Raw genomic sequence first — 8,535 nt, 5'->3', positions numbered from 1 at the left:
TAGTACTTTGTGCTTCATATTAATATAGAAATACTCCCTCCTTTATTTAAAAAACAGTTATGAAAGATTCTTAGAACTCAAAACTTATTAAAAGCTCCCATTCTCCCACTTTGAGTAATAATTCTCCTTAGTACCTTTTTGGCATCTTTACCTACCACGAGGATCCATATGACTCAGTATAACTGACTGGCAGATTATATCTGATCAACTAAAAATGGGCACAGTTGGCACCCCCTTAAAAGGCTATGTCTTCACATAAAGTCAGTAGAGCTATATCATTTTTATCAACTGAGAAACTGGCTTTCAAATTGTAATGAGAGCTTTGGGTAAGACCACTTTTATTGTTTTATAAATTGTACCAAACAAAATATGTAGTCTTTTTTAAACAAATAATATAATCTGTTCAGAGTTCCTTAATACTGCAAAATGTCTGTTGAATGTTTTTAATTGAATCCATCAGAGCAGGAAAGGACTATATAATAATGCCAGTAGTTTTATTAAATTAGTAATAATGTCATAGAGATGCAGGCATATAAATGCTGTGTGGAGGTGAATACATCATTGTCAGAGCTTTGTTTTTTGGGTTTTTTTACTGATATAGTAAACAAGGATGTAAAATTAAGTATTAACTGGTGCTATGCTTTTTGTGATATGGACAGTAGTCACGAGAAGGTGGACTGGCACTAACAACTTCATTTACAGAGGTTGGTGAACAGCTAGCTATCAAATTCTCAGAAATTCTAGCCATTGCTAGAAGAAGATTCAAAGCTGTGACTAACAGGTGGAAGACTTCATATACCATTTCCATTCCAGTAAGCCATTCAGTACCCTCCTCTGCTCTTTTTCATTACATTTGACATTTTTTAGATTTAGTCTTAGTTCCAGACTAGTAGCTTGTATCTGTGGGCTGGGGAGATGAGACTGTACTGAGTTATAGAACACATTATTAAAAAAGGAACAAGTGAAAAATGTGGAAAAAAATTAAGTGACATAACGTTTAAGAAAGCTTATTGTTAAAATCAGATGAACAGAATACAGCTCAAGGTCTTGATCCTTATATTCAGAGATCTGCATTTGACTGGGCTTAACTATCCAAGATAAACACCGACCTCCAACATTAGCTGATTTCCTGAATAATAGTGATACTCTTGAGAGACATTTTGAAGAGAGACAGACTATTCACAGTATCTGAATCTAGATTTTTGCACTCATTCCTTCAAAGGTAACGATGCCCACAGTACAGATCACTTTCAAAGCTAATCTTGTTTCTTCACATTAGCTTTTCCTTATTATTATTTCCTTTGCATACATCTATCTATCCACAAATACGTACAGATAAATACAAACAAACTAACTAATCAAGCTATTTTCCCGATTGTGAGGGAAGAATGAAACAACCCAGTGAGATAGAGGCTGTTATACTGATTATTTTTATTTTTAAGATTTGCATGAGCTGTTTTAATATTTTAATATTTACTGTGATGGTACAGATGGTACAGATAGACAGACAAATAGAAGATATGCCCTCTATGCCATGTGAGAGTCAGCATAATATAGTAGGTTAGTGTTAGAGTGTTAGGACAATATATAAAACATTAGAAGACACATCTAGAGGGACTAGCTTTACCTTAAATACCCAAACACAAAACCCAGTTTGCAGTGTTAATATTATTTTAGTTGACAGAGGGCTGTTACGTCTCAGCTCTGTATTCTTGGGCAACCGGGGCACAGGATGCAGTCTGTCTGACTAACAAAGGACTCACCCCCCCCCCTCCCTCCCCTCCTCTACCTAAACGAAACTGATTAAGATGCAGTGAGAGACGCACCTAAGACCCTCACCAGATAAGGGTGACGAGTGAATCAACTGCCCTAGGTCTCATTTACATGAGAGATGGAAAACAGAAAGCCTGAAGCAGAGACTGCAGTGAATTCTGGGACCAGAGAAGCAGGAGAGCGCTGCATGATGGGGAATCTGTGCTTCCAATGTTAATCAACCCATGTTCACACACACCCAGCTCAGCATTTATCAGACCAGTTCTAATCTGGATTTACTAAGGACTTTTCCCCCCCAGACACACACACACAGCTCTAAGTTTAATAGGCATCTCGGGCCGTACATTCCCCGGTCCCACTATGGGAGGCCTATTTAAACTTGATTGACTAAAACTCGGTTGCCGGGTTAGGGAATGCTGAGGCAAGAGACCGAGTCAGAGGGGGTATGGGCAACATTTGAACAATGGTTAAGGGTTCATCACAGCATCCAGCCTGCTGGAGCCCTAATCCCAGGTGTTGTCATATCTTTCCCGAGACGACTGGTGGGAGTCCTCTCCACAAAAGGTTATGAGCACCCCAATAATTGTCTTAAGTCTGTTAAAAGACTATAGTAAGATCTGGAAAAGTCATGCTAAGCTGAGGCTTGTGCACAACAAGTAAAAATCCAAAATCCTGATGCTGCAAGCTATCTATTGTTCCTGAAGAAACCATGAGATATCCCATCAGTATATCTGCCACCCATAGGAATTTCAAGCTGGCTCCCAAGTATTTGGGTTACTCCCTAATCTTAAGTGTTTCCTGATTATCAATCAGTTTCCTGAGATGGTCCAAACCAGATAACCCCTTGTCAATAGAAAAGACAATGATTTACACTACTGAGGGTGCTTCGAAGCAGCTGAACTGAGGGTATAAAAATCTGTAAGTGTGTGTGCTGCTAGAAGAGGAAAAGGAAGGAAAAGAAGTAGAAGCAGGAGGAAAGAAGGAGAAGAAGAAAACCCCTGTGCTGACACCATCCCCTGTCGTTCTTGGGACGCTGGAAGAACAGATCATCTCTCTCTTCAAGGATTGTGCTACGGACTGTGCCTGTCAGCTTTGCAGCCTGAGTACCGTGGACTAGGTGAGATCCCAGCGTTCTCTGTCTTCTTTCTAGGCATAAACTTCTGAACCTGAACTGTATCAGTTAAGCTTGAGCTAAGTTTCCCCAAATACTTAGTGAAACCAGGGTAGTATTGTCATTGTTGGTGTTTGTTTTTCTTTTGCATGTCTATTACTACTAGTACTATTATATATTTCATATGCTTAGCAATAAATAACTTTTATAGTCAAACTGGTAGTAATTGGGTATATTTTTCCTTCTCTGCTTCTCTTTCCTCCCGTGCTCTGCAGCAACGCTTCTTTTACCTATGCTAAAGATCCCTGTGAAGCCCAAATTATTGTGGGGTCTGCTCATCAAGAGGCCAAAGATTGGGACGTGCTGAGTTTGAAACACATAAGGGGATCAGCTTGTACAGGCTGATTGACCCAGTTTGACTCAGACGTGCCCTTATGAACTGAATGCTGGCCCATGAGGGTGTCAGCTGGACACCCAGCCGGATTCAGAGGGATTCTGTTTACCTGTGTGCTTGTGTCTGACTGCATTTTATTGTTGCTCTTATGAACTGATTCTTGGCATATGAGGGTGTCAGCCTGTCCATGCTGATCAGCCCGGCCAGGTCAGGTGTGTCACGTTAATTTGTGTGTGTTTGTGTGTATGACTGATTTGGTGACTGGAGGAACCCAGTCCCATTGAGATTGAGTCCTGCAAGATAGCTCCACTGGGGGTGAGGGCTTGCAGAAGGAAGAAATACAGCTCCGTATAGTAACACAAGCAGCACATTGACAGAATCACCAAGACCCTAGAAACTACCCCTAATAAATGAGCACACCCCAAAGTAATGGGCAAATTTGGTAACAGGGCACATCTACATGAGATGCTTTACTGCACAGTAGAGCAAATAACTACATAGTAACCATCACTGTCTACATGTGCAGACTCTTACTGTACAGTAATCTGTTTGGGGGGAGGGAAGGGATTAGCAACCTTTTACTAATGGCAGGTGGCCCCTTGCAACCTAGACATTACTAGGGACTGACCAAAATTGTGATTGCATGATTTTCATGGAAACTGTGATTTTGGGCTGACTCCACAAAAAACATAGGCTCTGTTCTTATCCTGAAAAAAAAATCCCAAAAATGAAATGCTGACTGTCTCTGGGAAGCCAGCAGTCCTTGTGGCCTAGGGGCCTGAGAGGGGTAGGGGGGAGGCCAGCATGGTAAAATGGCTGCTACCCCGTTGCTTGCCACTGATTGGCTGTGAGGGCTGTCTGTCATATGGCCCTGGCCCCTCCATAAATCTGCAGTGAGGGGCAGGACACATGATGGACAGCCCTCACAGCCAACCAGAGGTGAGGGGTGAGGGCGTATGATAGACAGCACTTGCAGCCAATCAGCAGGGATGGCTGGATGCCAGTAAGGAATGAGGCAGACAAGGTTCTTTGGGGAATCTGATATCTTTTATTAGACCAACTTGATGCAGGACTGGACCCTTGGCACTTCCACCATCGACAGCTTGAGTCAAGGTGACTGGGGCCCAGTGCCAGGGGAGGGTGAACAGCTTGACAACAAATTTTACAATGCCAAGGGTCCAGTCCTGCATCAACTGTTTGCATGAGTGACCATGAGCAAACTTGAAAAAGACTACTGGTGTAAGTGGTCATCTAAATAGCTGAGAGAGACAAACATTTGGAACAGGAACACATTAACTGTTGAAACTTCCTTAGCCTGATGAAGGGTTTTTGAACCTGAAAGCTTGCTTAAAAATTGTTCTCCAACTATTTAAGTTGGTCTAATAAAAGATATCAGATTGACCCAAAGAACTTTGTCTGCCTATATCCTTAGACCAACACAGCTACAATCTACACCCCAGTAAGGAATGAGCCTCTTGTTAGTAAAGCACAGGCCAGATCCAGTCTCTTTGTGGCACTGCAGAATGCTGAGCTGTGCTGAGGAATTGAATTAAGTGCAACAGCAAAACCCCACCCCACCTACATCTGCGCCTGACTCTTCCTGTAGACTTATGGTTAGCACACTTTGTTAGGAAGTAGGTAATGCTGGTTTGAACCTGAGCAATTGTATTTCCTTGCATACTGGTGCAGCCTACTGAACATATTCAGTGGGAAAGTACAGCTGTGTAGAATCTAAACTGTGTAAAAGTGCCAAAATTGTAGTTGCACAGCTATATAAGTGCCATGTTAGTGTATGAAGGTGAAAAATTTGTATTTCTGTTTCATAGGGTACATCTACACAATGCACTAAGGTGATGTAGCCGCCACATGGATCTACATGTGACCATCAGCTATTTCACTATGCACCACTATGGCAAAGTAGTGGCTAAAACTAACCAGGTGCTGCACACATGGCACAGTACTGACACTTACTGTGCTGTGCATGGATCACTGGTGCCTCCTGAGTCAGGGGGGGCATGTGCCCCCCCCCCAGTGGCCAGTCAGCAACTGGGGGGGTCCCCCCACAGCCGATCTCGCTAACCAGGGGGGGTGGGTATGGAAGTCCCTCTGCAGCCAATCTCGCCAACCTGGAAGCATGAGCAGTGCTCCCAGAAGTGCCAGTAGCACTTCTTCTGGCACCCCCACTCCCCAGCTGGCACTTACGGGGAGGCACCGTCACTCCTGCCTGCCCCCCTGACCATCACCTTACTAGGGAATGCTGGCTGTCAAGGGGTGCACCAGTTCTCTCAGGGGGTGCACGTGCACCCCCGTGTACCCCCTACATGTTGCCACTGGTGCTGTGCTTGAGTACTTCCAAAAGGAAGTACTCAAACACAGCTCAGTAACAAAGTTGCCATAGGGTGATGTGTAAGTGTGCCTAGAGACAATGAAAAGAAGTAGTGTCATAATTTTAAAACAACTAGAAATATTTACCTACCTTTAATTCTTTCCAGGGTCAATTCCATGGTCAATCTTGACCACAAGAAAAGTAAATTATCACTGGAACCCTGCTTCTTTGAACACTCAACCTATAATATCAGTAATGCAACATTAAGCCTGGCTCTATCTCAATGTCAGGCAGCTCATCATTGGGCTGTTTTCTTTTTTTCTCTCTGGCACTGGATCTGAGAAGGAGAAAACTCTCCAAGAGTTGGTGAGCTCCACTTGGCTGTGAGCCAGGCAAATCATAAAGCAAACCCTGATCAGTACACAGAATGTAAAGTACTTAACCTCTGATGGGTGTCTGATGGTTCAGAGGAATTTCATATCTCTCTCTTTAAAGAAAAGATTTGAAACAAAAACAAGAGTAAACGTATTTAGTGTTCATTGTGAAGATGTGATTTATTTTAGAGGTTTCTTTAGCTGATATTATACAAGACAACAGAAGGAGCTTGTGAATGTTGAAATACTGTAATGTGAATGTAATGTGTCTAACAGCAGGAGAAACCAGGGGGCAATCTGCAGAGCTGTGCTGACTTAATTTGGACTGCAACTACCAGAAACCCCCAGGGCCTGTGGGGAGCGGGATGCAGGAGGTAAGGGAAAAAGGAAGACAAAGCTGTAAGTAAGGGGAAGAGAGAGCAGCTTGCATGTGGAACCTGGCCAGCCCTGCACGGAAGAGTGCACAGGGGAGCTGGAGATCTCACTGCCTTAGTCAGCCAGGATTGTGGGCTGAAGGAGCTGGATCAGATTTGGGAGCAGCTGGAAGCTGCTGTTTCAGCACTCTAGGGACTAAAGTTTTGTTTACAGACACCCAAATTAAGAGGAAAATTAAGGTGCTGAGTATATGTTGCCACAATGTTGATGTTTCTTTACCTTTTACCTGTTCCCTCCCTTTGACCCTAACCCTAATTTTCTATATAAAAGTGATGACTTCCCTTCCTTCCTGTGCCAGTTTCTGAGGCTGCAGAGTTGGCACTATACATATATTGTCTATAGATCAGCAGAAATATTTAAATCAAAACCCATTGTTTTGTTATGTATATCCCTATCTAGAGAAGATGTTTTCTGTATTCCTGCAATAGAGGTATGAAAGGAAAAGAATACACACTGTAGTGCAGTAGGGCCCAAGCTTTCTGTGCTGCAGGCCAGATGAATGGTGTAGGGTCCATCCACAGACTGGATCCAGTACAGGGATTCAGTCCATGGGCCCAATCAAGTGCAGGGTCTGCACTCAGGTGCGATCCAGTGTGTGGCCCCACCCCAGCTCATTTGATCAGGCTCCAGCCCCATGCTACCTGAATTGGGCCCACTGTCCTGGACCCACATGTATTAATCAGGTCTGCCATCCCAGCCCCAGTCTGGAATACATCAGACTGGGCCTGCCAGTCCATCCCTGGCCTCACACATGCCGAACTGGGTCCACTGCATTGGCACTGGCTATGTCCCTGCCAGATCAGGTCTCCAATCCATTTTAGTACATGGGGCCATGTCATCTTGTCCATGAGGCTTGACAATTTGGTACCAGGGGAACATTGGCAGCTTTAATTGCCACCACTTCCCCACTGCCAGATTTACGGAACTGTGGAGAACCCCATAGGCCAGATGACATGGTTCCAAGGGTAAGATCTGGCCTGCAGACTGGAGGTTCAGTACCGCTGCTACGCTATACCTCTAGTGTAGGAGTAATTCCAGTTCTGATTCCCACTAGAAAAGAGCTTTCAAAACATATAGCTTTAAAATATGACAGATTCTTCTTTGGAACCATAAATAGTCATCAGTATAATAACAGAAAATATTTTAATATCTATTTTTAATTAAAGCACCAAAGAAGCAAGTCTAGTTTTCTAGACTACAGTTTTGATTGTTTGAAGAGTTTCTTTTCTATTTGCATATTTTTATAAAGTTAGGGAAAAAAATCGCAGAAGAAAAATAATTTGGATTGTACGGTCTAAGGATAGAAAACATCAAGGAGTGGAAATAAAACTCAAACTATTATTGCTTAAATTGGTTGGAGAAACAACTTATCTGTAAAGCTGGTTAGAGTATCAAGCTCAGGCAGCTGCTAACCTATTCCATACCTTGTAGCTATCTCACCTTGCATTCTGTTAAAGAAAAAACCCTGATAATTAACAGTATATATTCTACCTGCCACTTGTGAGAAGAACTGTGTAAAATTCACTAGTTTTGTTCACCTTAAATTTGCTTGAAAGATTTTATCATTTTGGTACCAGTTAGCATCCTATCAATACCTAATCTCTAGTCCAAAAGTTTCACTGGTGACCTATTAACCCAATGTATACAAAAAGAACTGACAGGATAACCGTTGAAGGAGGATGTTTTTGGCTGCTAGCATTATCCATGGTTAAGAGAAAGAGTCGCCAAAGGGTGAGCTATCGACTATGTAGTATATTCCCTTGCATTAATCTGGAACTCTGTCAGGTCCACCAACATAAACTGATGGACCAATGAGACAAATTCTGTGCTCTGGAAAGAGAAAGGACAGTTTAAATCGATATTTTCTTATAAAAAATGAAAAAAAATGTGAATTTATAACTGTTTCGTATATGATAGACTTATTCATTGTAAAGGATTCCATTTTCACTTGTCTTCCTCTTTCTCTGAAAATACTTTATTGCTAGTATTTGCCATACCTCTAGTTTCAGTACGACTATGACAACATAAATAAATTAACCCTTTTTGTTATGATAAACTAAAGACTGCTGTACTGCCCTGCCTTCTACTCCATTCTGCAACTCAATCTGCTTATCTTTAGGGA

At 42.5% G+C, this 8,535-nt stretch overlaps 1 long non-coding RNA gene across 1 annotated transcript in view; it reads left to right on the top strand.

The window, feature by feature from the left end:
• Window positions 1-247: 247 nt before the first annotated feature.
• LOC112550737 overlaps window positions 248-8,535 on the top strand; it is a 45,357-nt gene continuing 37,069 nt past the window's right edge. Inside the window, exon 1 of the long non-coding RNA XR_003094707.1 lies at window positions 248-326. This is a non-coding gene — a long non-coding RNA (uncharacterized LOC112550737). The remainder of the gene's footprint in view (window positions 327-8,535) is intronic.

The sequence above is a fragment of the Alligator sinensis genome, unplaced genomic scaffold (assembly GCF_000455745.1).
Source record: "Alligator sinensis unplaced genomic scaffold, ASM45574v1 scaffold528_1, whole genome shotgun sequence".
NCBI lineage: Eukaryota > Metazoa > Chordata > Crocodylia > Alligatoridae > Alligator > Alligator sinensis.
The sequence above is the reverse complement of the archived record's forward strand: the minus strand, read 5'-3'. Positions and strand labels throughout refer to the sequence as shown.